At 39.3% G+C, this 13,762-nt stretch overlaps 1 long non-coding RNA gene across 1 annotated transcript; it reads left to right on the forward strand.

Annotated features, from left to right (window-relative positions):
* Window positions 1–7,031: 7,031 nt before the first annotated feature.
* On the forward strand, window positions 7,032–13,121 carry LOC125914521 (uncharacterized). Its single transcript, XR_007455329.1, has 3 exons — window positions 7,032–7,138; window positions 11,566–11,791; window positions 12,846–13,121. It is a non-coding gene; the product is annotated as an uncharacterized LOC125914521 (long non-coding RNA).
* The last annotated feature ends 641 nt before the right edge of the window (window positions 13,122–13,762 follow it).

The following is a 13,762-nucleotide window of genomic DNA, read 5'->3' on the forward strand; positions in this document are numbered from 1 at the left end:
TACATATATTGAATTTGGTAGTGTATGAAATGCAACTCACATCAAGCAGCCACATAACAACAACAAAACCATTAGTACGCTGCAGAAGGAAAATGACACAGAGAAAAAGCCATTTGAGTGATGGGGCAAATTCTTCCAGGTCAACTCCATCTGGAAAATCTTCCTCCACCTAAGATCCTGGGTTCCATGAAACTTTCCAGGGCAACGGTAGAAACTTGGTAATGAATTTGCATAGCCAGGTGAATGTTATACAAATGAAAGTTATATCACCTTGGGCTTTAAGCACTTTGTCCTTCCACAATGCCCAAGTTTGGGGAAATAAGAAATAAAACCAAAAATAGAGGCAAGGATAACAAAAACAAGAGAAATAGAGATCCAGGTGTTTAAATTTGTGTGGTGGATACTGAAAAGTTCTGTCCTCTAAGGATCCTTTGGACAGGTGCAGGGAGAGGAATCTAAAAGCTGTTATTTTGTTCGACCCCAGAAAGTGAAAAAAACAAGTTTCCTGAGTTAAAAAATATCACAAGCAGTGTTGTGTGTGCATGTTATAACTCATTAGCAGGTAAGGTAGAGTATTTATGATGTTAGAAATTTGGCTTTTTCTACCATAGGAAATAACGGATTATTGCTACTACTACTGACCTGGCAGGATTTAACTAATCAGCATCTGAAAGAAAATAGTTCAGGTTTGAATTTTCCAAGTGCCACTGAAAAGGGGTTTGTTTATCATAGTAATTATGCTATCAGCATACATTTAAAGAAAACTGCTATGGGAAATTTGATGAAAATGGGCTTTGAACTTTCTTTGGACCCCATGATTTAAGCTTCCTTTTAACAAGGAAATCTACAAAAACCTGAAACTGCAAAGTGGCATTTTTCCACCCATCTAAATTCATGTTGAGTATTAAGCACTGGTAGAGTCTGCAATGAGGAACAAACAGTCACTTAGACAGCACATATTGCGGAAATATCCCATAAAGATGTAAGAGTCTGCATTAATCATCTGAGTGGGACAATGGGTGACCTTTTCTAATAAGAACTGGAGCATCTAAAGTGAACATTAAATTTCACTGCACTTCTATTTGCTGTCTATCTGTGGCATTCATCACCGCCGGGATGTAAATGTCCTGAGACTGTTGGAATCTGACAATCACACTTTGTGGAGAGGGAATGTTTTGAAGAGCACAGAAAGCTTGTTCACCCCCAAATTTTGGCAACCTTAGGGCCATTATGGCTTCGTTTCTCTTTCATTATGAAAGCAGAGCAGCTGTTGAGCGAGCAAGGTTAACAAACCTTGGAAAAACATTAAAGTTAATTTGTTTTTAGGGCTTTCCTAAACCCAGAAGTTGGGAGAAGATTATTTTATATGGACCCATTAGTCTTTCAATAGTCAAATCTGCAGAGCCACTTCTAAGATTTACTCTTTGGGTTTTAAGTAGATATTATCAAGGGTGGGCATCTGTTTAACTGGCATTTGGAGACACTAGGGGCGGATGGGTTGGCCTAAAAAGTGCTTTGGACTAATGACCTGTTCAGAGACTGGAGACTCATGAAATCTCAGCTCAACTCCTGACATTTAAAAAGCCTTTGAAATTAACTGGTGAGCAGGGTCGATGTTTGTATAGAATCAAAACAACTGTGGAGAAAGGAAAAGTAAGGATAAAAGGTTACTTGGGTGAATTCAAACTTTTAACTTAAAATCAGTAAATGTAAGTCAACCAAATTTGTGCAGGAAGTATGGAAATAAAATGAGAATGGCCTTTGAATCAGTCACATCTACTTCTTGGCTACCCAGAAGCTATGTGGTCTGCCCTGAACCTCAGTTTCTTCATCTTGAGACTGTTATAATGAATGTGACCATATTTAATTTGAATATTAAATATAATAGATATAATAAGATTAACTGTAATAAAGTCATAGAGTCTCATGTTTTCATGGTTGGTGATCTATGCAAACGATATTGAGGCCTGTACAAATAGTCTGAGGGAGCAAGAATTTTCAAGAAACTCAAAGAGTTCTTTAGAATAGGTAGAACACTTTTAAGACTGAAGTGATTGATTAAATCTTAAATGGTGACATTTGGGGACTGTGGCAGATGGGCAATAAAGAAGATGTTTTTTAGGAGACCTGTCCACTGCTATTCAAAACATCATGGGTGGGATTAAGTATTCCAAATATGAATGCTAGTCTAAATGGTCTCTATGTGAATCAATTTTCCTTATTGTGGGCCATAAGCAGTATCATCTGCTTCTAGGTTAGGAGTCTAGAAACTCAGTGGCTGATATACTCAGACCAAGGGTGGTTGATATATCAGTCAAAATTGGAGCTGAAGGCCAATTCAGAAGAGAAGGCTGGATCTGAGCCTATGAAAGTTGAGATTTGGAGGGTCAGAATTTTGGGGACATTCAGGACCAATGGGCTCTATTGAGTGGCTTGCATCAGAAGTCATAAGACCTGTGGGAAACTGGGCGTAGTCTGGAATTATCACCAGCCTATGGTGGGCTGTTTAAAGCTGGTTTACCTCCTTAACCTCCAATCCCTTAATGGCCTCAGATGTTTGCTACAGGCAGAGCAGTTGGATGTTCCTGGACTGTGAGATTTTACTGAGTCCTATCAGGTGACAGTGCTCCATCTTGGATAGGGTATGTGGTGGCATCATGTACACAAGGCACTTAGCACAGTGTCGCTTAATATAGATTCAGGGAATCTTATTATTCTCAGCACAAATATAGCTGGAGAGACTTGAGAATTTCCACCAGAGATCTGAGAACTCGTGTGTCTGGGCATCCTGCAAGGTCATGAAGAGCTCAGTGTTGAGTGCTTAGTGCAGGGTGTCCTAAGGGATTTCCCAGGAGAAGGATCTATAATCATGGGAACACAACTGTCATTGAAGAGGGCAAATATACTTAAAAATATTTTGATTTATTTTAGTATTTACATTTGTCAGGCAGCAAGAAATCCTGTCCCCTTCAAGGGTTCCTTCTGGCTGGACTAAGAATCAAATTGACATGAGACAGATTAACAGGAGAAAATCAAATTTAGTAGCATATATATGGTAAATCTATGCAGACATGGAAATCCCAAAGACAATCAGGCAAAATGAGGTGTATATGTCATTCTGAACTAAGGAAAAGGGGAAAGGGGCCTGGGACTTCACAGGAAAGAAATGTAATTCACAGGCAATAAGAAGAAGAGCAGATGTTTGGTATTCGATGTTTATCCTACCACACAGATTGGTCACTCAGATAAAATTTATCTCTGCTAATAACCATTATTCTAGGAAAGACCCCCAATTTAGATTCTTCTCTGTAGTTAAGGGAGGGGCAAAAAGTTTCTCTTAAGCCTGCAGGGTCTTGATTGCCTTCAGATCAAAATAATCTTCATGCCAAAGTGGTCCATCTTGGGGTTGCCTGCCCTTGGCCCCTGGAGGGAAGGGGAGCAATTACAAGAAGGAGAAAGAGGGGGAGGGGAGGAACTAATTTTTGAAATTGGCTACCAATGGGAGAAGAAGAAGAAAACTAATTTTTGAAATTGGACGCCAATGGTGGAGGTACTCTCCCTTTCCTAGTTCACAAACTTTGTGTCAGGAACTGTTTTAGTGGCTTTACCTCATTGAATGCTCTTACTTTAAGCTTATGAAGGTGACATTGTTATGATCACTTCCATAAAACACAGAGTTTAAATAATTTGTCCAAGGCTTCAGAGCAAAACCAGGACTCAAATCCAGGCACTTCAGCTCTGGAGTCTACATTTTCAATGTCTATGCTGAGCTCCCTTTTGCTTATGTCTTCTTCATTCCCAATGCCACCTAGTTTCCACAGATTAGAATGCTGCCATAATGCTTCGCATCGTCAGCATTCCCAGGGAAATGCAAAAACCACCTTTGTTAACCAGAGTGAACATGACTAACATTGACAAATACAATCTGCGCTCAACTTGCCGGAATCAATTTATGTAAATTAGACATTACCACAATGTCTTTAGAAGGAACTCATTCATTAACTTAACAAGTACTCATCGAATGTCCACTACATGGCAGGCATTAAGCTAAATATATAGGGGTGTGCAGTGTGAGAAAGGCCATTTGATAGCCTCATCTGACTCTTTGATGACATCTCAGAAAATACAGCTTCCATCAAAATATTCCAAATTATCACGTTTTAAATTCATCCTAGGGGTAAACTTTAGAGTACCAAATTCCAGGTCTCAGGAGATGGCCTACTTCTGAGAGGAAGCAGCAAAACAAATAAATAAAAATAAAAATATTATATATTGTGTAAAAATGGTGCATATACACTCTTAAAAATTTTTTTAATTGATCAAATTACAGGGGAGGGGTTAAAAATGTTAAATTTATGCCTTTCTGATATTTCTACCTTAGCAATAGCACTTTTGGAAGATTTGGGGGTGGGGCATTTGAAAAGAAAACAGTGATTTGATATAAATCAATCAGCAAACAAGTCTAGAAACATGACAAGAGTTTTGGTCAAAGGTTTTATGCCCCATGCTTTCAATGACCTCTGAAAGCATAGTATCAGACAATTGGTTGGAGAAAGAGTGAAGGTTGCAGCTCTATTATATAGTAATTTCATGTCAAAAAGGAATTAATTGTCTAGTCCCTTTGTGCTCTTGATAGTTGTGGTCAATGAATTGATCTGACACTGAAAATTAATGCCTGCCATATATTTTGTGTGAAATGATGATACTATGCTCACCAAGTTGTCAAGGCAGGCTGTTACCTTCACTGAGAAATCTATCTGAAGATTAGCTTTTACAATAAACTGAACAGTCTATCCATTGTATCAATCAACTATACTTTCTATTCAGCAATGAAGTTCTGCGTACTCAGCCAGAAGATCAAAGTCGTCGTGAGCCCAGGTAAAGCCTAACTGAAGGTTTACATGTGGCACCTGGGGGACAGCCAAATTAGAACAACAGGGGGAATGAATGGACCATGCTATCTCTGCCATCAGTCAAACAGAAGAATCCTTTTAGGAATTTAGGAGGTGCACAATTCAAATTTTGCTCAAGGAACTAACATATGGTAGATGTACACATTAAAAGTTGAATCTCAGAAGGACTCAAGGTTTTGTTTTGTTTTAATAAGAGGGAGCTTTTCTGCAAAATGTAAAACACCATTCTTGAACAATGTTAGAGATCAATGAGGTAATATATGTAAAATGACATTGATTGTTCCGGGGGGGGGGGGAACCCAACAAACTCATCTAAAGGCTAAGTACTCTGTATGTCAATTTTTACCTGATCTTATTGTTAATGAAGCAGATTAGCACCATTAAGCAAAGTCGACATTAGACGGCAAGTCCTTTATCTGAGAGATGCAAGGTGAGTTTTGGCTAGAATAGAGAAAGAATCTAAGACTCAATGTCATAAAGCAGAAAAGCATTCCATTGCATAGTCTGAAATATATTAACTATACTTTGTTTTTACTTTATTTTGTTTTTGTTGAAAAAACACACAGTCAGCTAAAATACACCCTCTTAGATAATGATAACTACTATGTAATACACACTTGATAATCAACATCTATATAAAATTCAAATCTTTAAATAGTAAGCTGTATATTTGCATCTTCTTTAACTCATGTTTACTAAGGACATACTTTATATATACGTGTGTACACACACACACACACACTCTCTCTCTCTCTCTCTCTCTCTCTCTCTCTCTCTCTCGGATAGCATAGTTTAAAAATGTACTTAAAATTTTTTAAAGACTTTGATTACTTTTTAAGAGGCATGATTTTCTCCTGTTTGCATTATTCATTTTAAAAATCTTTTATACAAGTTGCTGCTTCACTAATTACAGATTGGCAAGTGATCAAGAGAACTAATAAGGGCATGCAGATTTCCTTGAAAAATTCTGTTGTAATGTTAATAAAAGGGGCAAAGTTACAATGTCAATTGAAGAACTGTTTTCTTTTCCAGACACTTGTTCTTAATGATGAGTTATACTTGAGGAAGACAAATACTGTTCTTTCCTAAAGAATTCATTTTTCCCCCATGATGGCATTTTGAAGTCTATGATTTGTCAAAACTCTCAGCAGGAAATACAATGGCTAAGCATGGCTTAACATGTCATTTATTCAAGTAACATGGTCTCAGTTCTGTGGGTGACAGAAATTCTCAGTCTCTGGTTTACCCTTGGCCACCATTTTAGTCAATGATTATAATGCAAGAATGAAGTTTGTACTTTCAGAAGTGATTTATTCCGGTAAAGTTTAGAGTTACCTTGTTTTATCCTTAGGGGATAGAAATTCGATGTCATCCAGGAAGGACAAAATAGCAACCCCATTACCAATAACCACTACCCTAATTACTTTTCCATGTATGGAAAGCAGGCTAGACTCTAAAGAGTTCCCTTTGCATATATGGTGAAAGTTCCATATACATATGAAAGAAATATACATGTTTCCAAATATTTCCAAAGACCCCAGCCCAAGTTGCAACCCTTGGTGTTAAGAAAATGGTAGCTTTACAGAAATCAGGAATTAGGCCAGGTATTTGCAAGCGTATGCTGCAAGGTATATGCATTGGCAGCTGGATGGAATTCATATGAATGGAAATAAAGTCACCGGAGTTGAATTCCTGCCACTTTGAGAAAAAGCCACCAGGGAGCTTTCCCCAACAATGTACTATTTGACACCAGTCCTCTGTCTTGATTTTATGGGATGTGTACATCACTTCTTTTCATTTTGTCCTCCTAACTTTTCTCTCTTAAATCATACCATCCCTTTCAGAAGTCGATGTGACCTTCAGTGATGATTTCAAAGACTTCAGTTTGAAACGTTAGCAGTATACCACTTTTCTCATGTGTTATGTCTTGGGTCTTCCTAAATATTAAAAACCTCAAGTCTTGTCAAAATATGCTTGGAAAATCTTTTGAATTGTTGGTGATGAACAGCACAAAACACTTGGTTTTGTATGTATAACCTGCAGATGTTTTCAAACTTTCTACGAGTCGGTGTTTCTCTGTGACCCTCATCTAATTATTTCATACTTTTTTCCCCCAGGATTTAAAGATTCCATCGTCTCCCACATGGCCTGAGGATCTTTGTAAATGGACAGAAAACCCTTAAAATCATTCACACAGTACTCTTCTTACATCACACTAGTGCACGGTAACTGTGTAAAGCTTAATTACATTCACTGCTTGCAGTATCCAGTCACCTGCGTGGTATTTCAGAGGGAACTTCCTATACTACTGAAAATACTACTTTCTCTTCTGTCTCAATACTTGCCTTATGTATTTGTTATAGGCTTTGGAACGTGAAATAGTAAATGCTTCTTTAAATTTTGAACAGTGTCTACATACAAAATAATACGGCCTTTCTCAACTTTGATTTGTCAAATTATAGGGGAATTAGCCCAGTTAAAACAGCAATTTGCTTTTTGTGGAATTAAAGGAAATCTCTCTGGGTCCAGGCATCATCTGCTGAATAAGCAAGTTAATACAGAGGAAAGAGCACAGAGGTTCGATTACCCGGATTCAATTAAATCCTGGCTCTGCCTTTGCCTAGCCAGACAACCTGAAGCTAAATTTATTACCCTGTCCTGAGGCTTGACTTCCACGTTTTAATAATGATAATAATATTATCAAATCCATAGAATTATTGGGAAGTTGAATGAGATACTGTATTAAAAAGATCAGTTATATGGAAAAGTAGCATACAAACACTGTTCTTCTTGTTTCTGAGGTTTTTAAAAATGTGCAGTTTGGAAAACAAAGCAATGTAATGAGTTTGAATAATTATATCCCAGATGTTGCTTCCTATAAGTTGTTCATATGGCCTTATCACAGAGCAATTTAGAAAGAGCCACTAAGGAATAGAGACGTACCTTCTTGTACATGTGTTTCCTTCTTGTACACGCCTAGCTCAAGGCCCAGGTAAAACTATATTTGGGTTTTATTTTCTAGGTTTCCAAGAAGGGACTTGGGTAGAGGTTATAGGGTGCAGGTTTTTTTTTTTATACATGTACAATCACCACCCGTGGTGTTAAATCTCCATTCTCTTCCACGTGGCTATGACACCTGAAGCTGTTTTCAGTGAAGCCACCGTTGGCTGACTCATGGCTTAACCTGGAAACCTGGCTCCAGGCCACCTTGGAGCACTGGATAAGTTGGTCATGTCTTTCCTTCACAGGCTCATCCTGACTTGCCTCTTAATTACTAGTATTTCCTCGCAGAGTCAGACTTCAGTCTTCTTTTCTCATTGCAGACATAAACACTTGGTGAGATCATCATCCCCCAAGCTTTCACTGGCACTTACACAACTATAACTTCCAAATCCTTGTCTCCAGAACACTGTCGTATGTTTCATTTATGTCCTGTATTTCACTGGCCAGTAGACACCTACAAATCAAACATAATGCTAAAATCAAAACATCATAGTCTCCCCCCCCCAACCAAAGAGAGAGAGAGAGAGAGAGAGAGAGAGAGAGAGAGAGAAAGCAAGCAAAGAAACTTGCCCTCTGTCCTATAATTTCTGTTTCACCCAATCGGGTAAGGCAGAAAACTTGGGGAAATCTTTGACTCCCTTATGCGCCTTTACTCTGTATTACCATCAGCCAGCACACCATGTATCACCCTTTGGGAAATGTGTCTTTAATCCATCCATTCCTTCCACCAGCAGTGTCCACGTTCTACTGTAGGTCCTCATCAGGCTCTTACCTGTTGCATCTAACACCGTACCGAGCCCTTCTTCCTTCCATTGCCCTCCACACAGCCACCTAACCGGTCTATCTAAAGCAAAATCCAACTATGTCATTCCTTTCCTGCTTAAAAATGAAACACTAAATAAAAACTCTGTGACTCCTGCTTACCTGAGGAGTAAAAACTCTTTGCTTTCAGGTTATTCTCAGCATATCTGTCCAGATTCATGCCGCTTGGGTTTGACATATTTTCTTGCTGGTGTATGGCTTATGCTGTCTTTGCACTCACCCTTCAAGACTTTGCTCGAATGAATCTTTCTAACTCTCTAGCTAGACTGAATGCCTTACTCTGTGCTCTCTTAGCACTTTGACCGTGCCCCAGTAATGGTGATAATAACCATATTTTCTTAAGCAAAAATGGGAGCATGTAATCCTACAACTGTGATTATTAGTAGAACACGACAGAATATTTCCCAATATGTCCCAAGACATCTAGTAAGAATGATCACTGAAAAGATGACATTCTAGTGAAGAATGATCACTGTAAAGATGACATGTTTTATAATCAAATAAAGAGAAATGTAGTATTATTTTCCCCCCATTTCTGCCTCCTCCCCTAGACTGTAATCACCTCTGTAATCACAGTGACTAAGACTTATTTGGGTGTAATTTTTCCAGAGTTGATCACAGTGAGCACATCACAGATTATCAATAAAGGTTTGTTAAGAAATGATTGATGAGTACCTAAGTGAAAAAAATGAATGCATTGTCTCAGTTGCTTATGAAAGTATGCTAATTTCATGGCTTATGAAAGTCCTAAGTCTGTATGTGCCCTATATCATTTGACTTGGGAACAAAACTCATTTCATAAACTGTACCAGCGGCCAGAGACCATCAAACTTGCAACAATTTCTCCTTTCTCCTCAATCCTAGCTGATGGCTTTGCTTTTTATTCCCTTTGTAAAATGGAGAAGAAAATGTCCCTACTCTTCCATCAACATATCTACCAACCCACTTACCTTTGTGTGAGTAGCTCCACCCTTCTTCCTGTTGAAATGAACTTGGCACACACTATTTAGTCCTTACACTGGGACCTGAGTACCATCCGCTCTTGACTACTTGAGGACAACACTCCTGCAGGCATCCTCTTTCTCTCCTGTGCCATAAATTACTCTTTCTACTAGACAATTTCCTTTACCATATAAACATGCCAAAATACCTTATTACAAAAAAAAAAAAAAACCAAAAAACCCACTCCTTTCTCCATGTGCCTCTGAGGTAATACTCCATTTTAAATTCAGCATAACTCTTTCAGAGAATCTCTCATACTCATGGCCTCTACTTCTCTGCTTTTCGTCTTACTTACTCTATTGACATCATTTAAAAAAAAGTGACCTCTCTGTTTTTAAAACATTTTCTCTTCTTAGACTCTAGGCTACCATTCTCTCTTGAATCTCTTTCTTTCCTTCCCAAGATTCTTTACTGGTTCCACCTTATCTTCCAGATCCCAAATATTTGAATGTCTGAGGGCTCAAGCCTTCCTTTTTTTTTTTTTTTTTTTTTTAATAAAGTCTATTTATTTATTTTGAGAGAGAGAGAAAGAGAGAGAGAGAGAGAATATCCCAAGCACGATCCAGGCTGTCAGTGTGGAGCCCAACACAAGGCTCAGACTTTCTAACTGCGAGATCATGACCTGAACCTCAAATAAGAGTTGGAAGCTTAACCGACTGAGCCACCCAGGTCCCGCTTTTTTTTGTTCACACCCCACATCCAGTAAGATGACTTCTCACCTTCCTCTCTGCTACTTTCCTAGTCCAAGCCAAGTGGACTTTTACAGTCCAAACCACGTTTACAGCAGTGCAGTGGCCTCCCAACTTGTCCCACTTCTTCCATCTTTGTCCTCCTTTGGTCTTTTCTCAGCCTAAAAACCAGAGTGATGCTTTAAAATATAACGACATCAGGGGCACCTGAGTGACTCAGTCAGTTGAGTGTCCAACTTCAGCTCAGGTCATGATCTCACAGTTAGTGAGTTCAAGCCCTGCATCGGGCTTGTGGCTGTCAGAATAGAGCCCATCTCAGATCTTCTGTCTCTCTCTCTCTCATTGCCCCTCCCCTACTTGCATGCTCTCTCTCTCTCTTTCTCTCTCAAAAATAAACATTTCAAAATAAAATATAAAGAGATCATGTCATTCCTCTGTTTCAAAACCCTTAATGCCTCCTCATCTTACTCAGAGCAAGTCCCCAAATTCTTACCACGATGCCAAGACCTTCCAAGATCTTACTTCTCTACGCCTCTCATACTGTGATCACTGCTACTTCCCTCCCCTTATTCCCTCAGCTCTGACCACACTGGCCTCCATCCTGTGTCTGGAACATGCGAAGTATGCTGTGGTACCTTATTTCCTTGCCCCAAAGCTTTCCCCTCATATCCAAATTGCTTTTCCCTTCACGTTCAGCATGTCTCTGTTCAAGTATCAATTTATCAGACAAGTCATCTTCCATGAGTTCCTGGAAGTAACACCCTTGATCACTCTCTACCTCCTTATCTTACTTCCTAATACTTATCACTTTGGAAATATTAAGTATTTAAGTACAATTTATAGCATTAGACTATGAGCCCCAGGGAGGACTAGGACCTGCTTTTATTTGTGGATAGTTTTTTTGGACCTAGATAAATACCTGGTATCTACTAAAAACAATAAACATTAATGTACACACAGAACTATGTCAGTGAGATTAAACATTTTTTTTTAAAGAAAGAAATTCATCACAATTTCTGGCAAAACTACTCCAAATGACAGTGGTCTGTTAGTTCAATAATCTGCAGAGGGCAGCACATGGCATTTCACCTAACATTTTGTTCAGAAATAAACAATAGTAATTTAATTTTTATCAGAGGCTGTGGCTCCACAAGGACAACTAAACACTTGAAAAAGAAGAGGATTAACATCAGTGAGACTGGAAAACCAAGAGGAACTTAATGATTAAATCAATATCACTGTTTGATCTTGGCCTCCCATCAGCACGTACCTGCCAGTTGACCCCATGGCAATCACGAGGACAGCATTTACTTTTGCTCTCACACCCATAAAGCATAGTCGTCGTCACACACGGACTGAGAGGTGGGTAGTTTATAGCCGAGAATCAGTTTGTTTTTTTTTTTAATTTGTTAATGTTTATTTATTTTTGAGAGAGAGAGAGAGTGCAAGGGAGAGTCAGATAGAAAGGGGGACAGAGGATCCTAAGCAAGCTCTATGTGGGGCTTGAACTCACCAACTGACAGCTCATGACCTGAGCTGAAGTCAGACGCTTAACTGACTGAGCCGTCCAGGCGCCCCAAGGATTGGTTCTTACTGCAATTAGAGTGGAAGGAAGCTGACAGATTTAACTGGATCAGTGGTTTTCAACTATTTTCTCCCACAGAAAGATACCCTGCCAGGTAACAACATTTACCTGAGCTACATTCTCCCAACACTCACTTGACTTTGCTGCATTGGTGCCAGTCACTACCAGCATGCTCCTTCCCCAGAACCATTTCTCCCTTCCATTTATACACTCACAACATGTGGTTGGGAACAGTTTCTAGATGAAAACTGTCAATTTTCAGAGAAGAAATATGAGGCCCAGAGAGAATAAGTGACTCACCCAGGGTTACAATTAGAGAGGTCAGAGGTCAGAGACTAGGAGATCTCTGGGATCTCAATCTAGGGATTGAGAAAGGTATCTCACTGGCCTGGTCCTTATTTCTGTCATATTGGGAGACTCAATACACAAAGGGGCAATGACCAGACCATATGTAAACTCTGACCTACAACCAGCCCAGGAGGCCAACCTACTATCTATAATTGGGGGCCAAACATAACCATGTGATGATTGAATCAAAATGGGCCAGACACGGGGCACCTGGGTGGCTCAGTCAGTCGGACGTCCGACTTCGGCTCAGGTCATGATCTCGCAGTTCATGAATTCAAGCCCCACATCAGGCTCTGTGCTGACAGCTCAGATCCTGGAGCCTGCTTCAGATTCTGTCTCCCTCTCTCTCTCTCTCTCTCTGCCCCTCTGCTGCTTGCGCTCTGTCTCTCTTTCTCAAGGATAAATATACATTTAAAATTGTTTTTAAAAAAAAATGGGCCGGACATGATTAACAACTAATTTCTGCCCTTTCTTGCAACTTAGAACCAACAAGAGAAATTCAAAGATGCACCCCTAACTAATCCCAGAAGATGCCTCACTCCTATGTAGCCCACCTGCAGTGTTTCCATCCCGACAGCCTCTAATCAGTGTGTACCTGAGGCCATTCCTTCTTCCACTGGAAAGCTCTGCCCCCTCTCTTCGAGCTGCTGCCAAACACGAGTGATGGTGGCCGACCCCCTTTGCAAGGGAAAGTTCTGAATAAAGAACCTCTTCTTGTTCTCATTTGAGTGCGCTTCACTTATTTCCATAGTTCTCATGAGCATTGAGATACGGCATGCAATGCCCATTGCTGTGGCCCCGTCCTTTGACCAGGCGCCACTAGAAAAGACACAAAGGCCCCTTGTGCCGAGCTGCTCCCAGCTTGTCGAGTCTGCACTGACATGGCAAGTCAACAATGGGTCTGTAAATTATAAAAAATAAATAAATTATTAGATAAAAGGAAAAAAAAAACCCAATGGGTCTGGACTCTGCACTGAATTTCTCAGCTGTTCGTCCACAGTCTGGTACCCTGGTTTTGTTATTGGCTCTCACTTGTTTGGCATCCTTGGTGAAATAAAGCTTTAGCTTTAAACTTAAAAGGAACATAAAAACCAATTATAACAAACCTTTTGTGTAGTAAAATCTATGAGACTTGGACAAGACTGAGAAATTAAAAGTATGCTTTTATTTAATGTCACGTTTATAAAATATTATTATGTTAAAAATGGTGATCAAATATTTTTAATAAAAACAGACTACGATAAATAATATTAAATAGCATCTTGAGGGATGTAGGTATGTGCAGAAGGTAAGAATTAACATCTTCCTTAATAATAGCTTTATTGAAATATAAATAACATATAATATTCTGTAAGTTTAAGGTGTACACGGTGATGATTTGACATGTGCATATATGGCAA

Source organism: Panthera uncia (assembly GCF_023721935.1).
Source record: "Panthera uncia isolate 11264 chromosome D3 unlocalized genomic scaffold, Puncia_PCG_1.0 HiC_scaffold_8, whole genome shotgun sequence".
In the NCBI taxonomy this organism is placed as follows: Eukaryota; Metazoa; Chordata; class Mammalia; order Carnivora; family Felidae; genus Panthera; species Panthera uncia.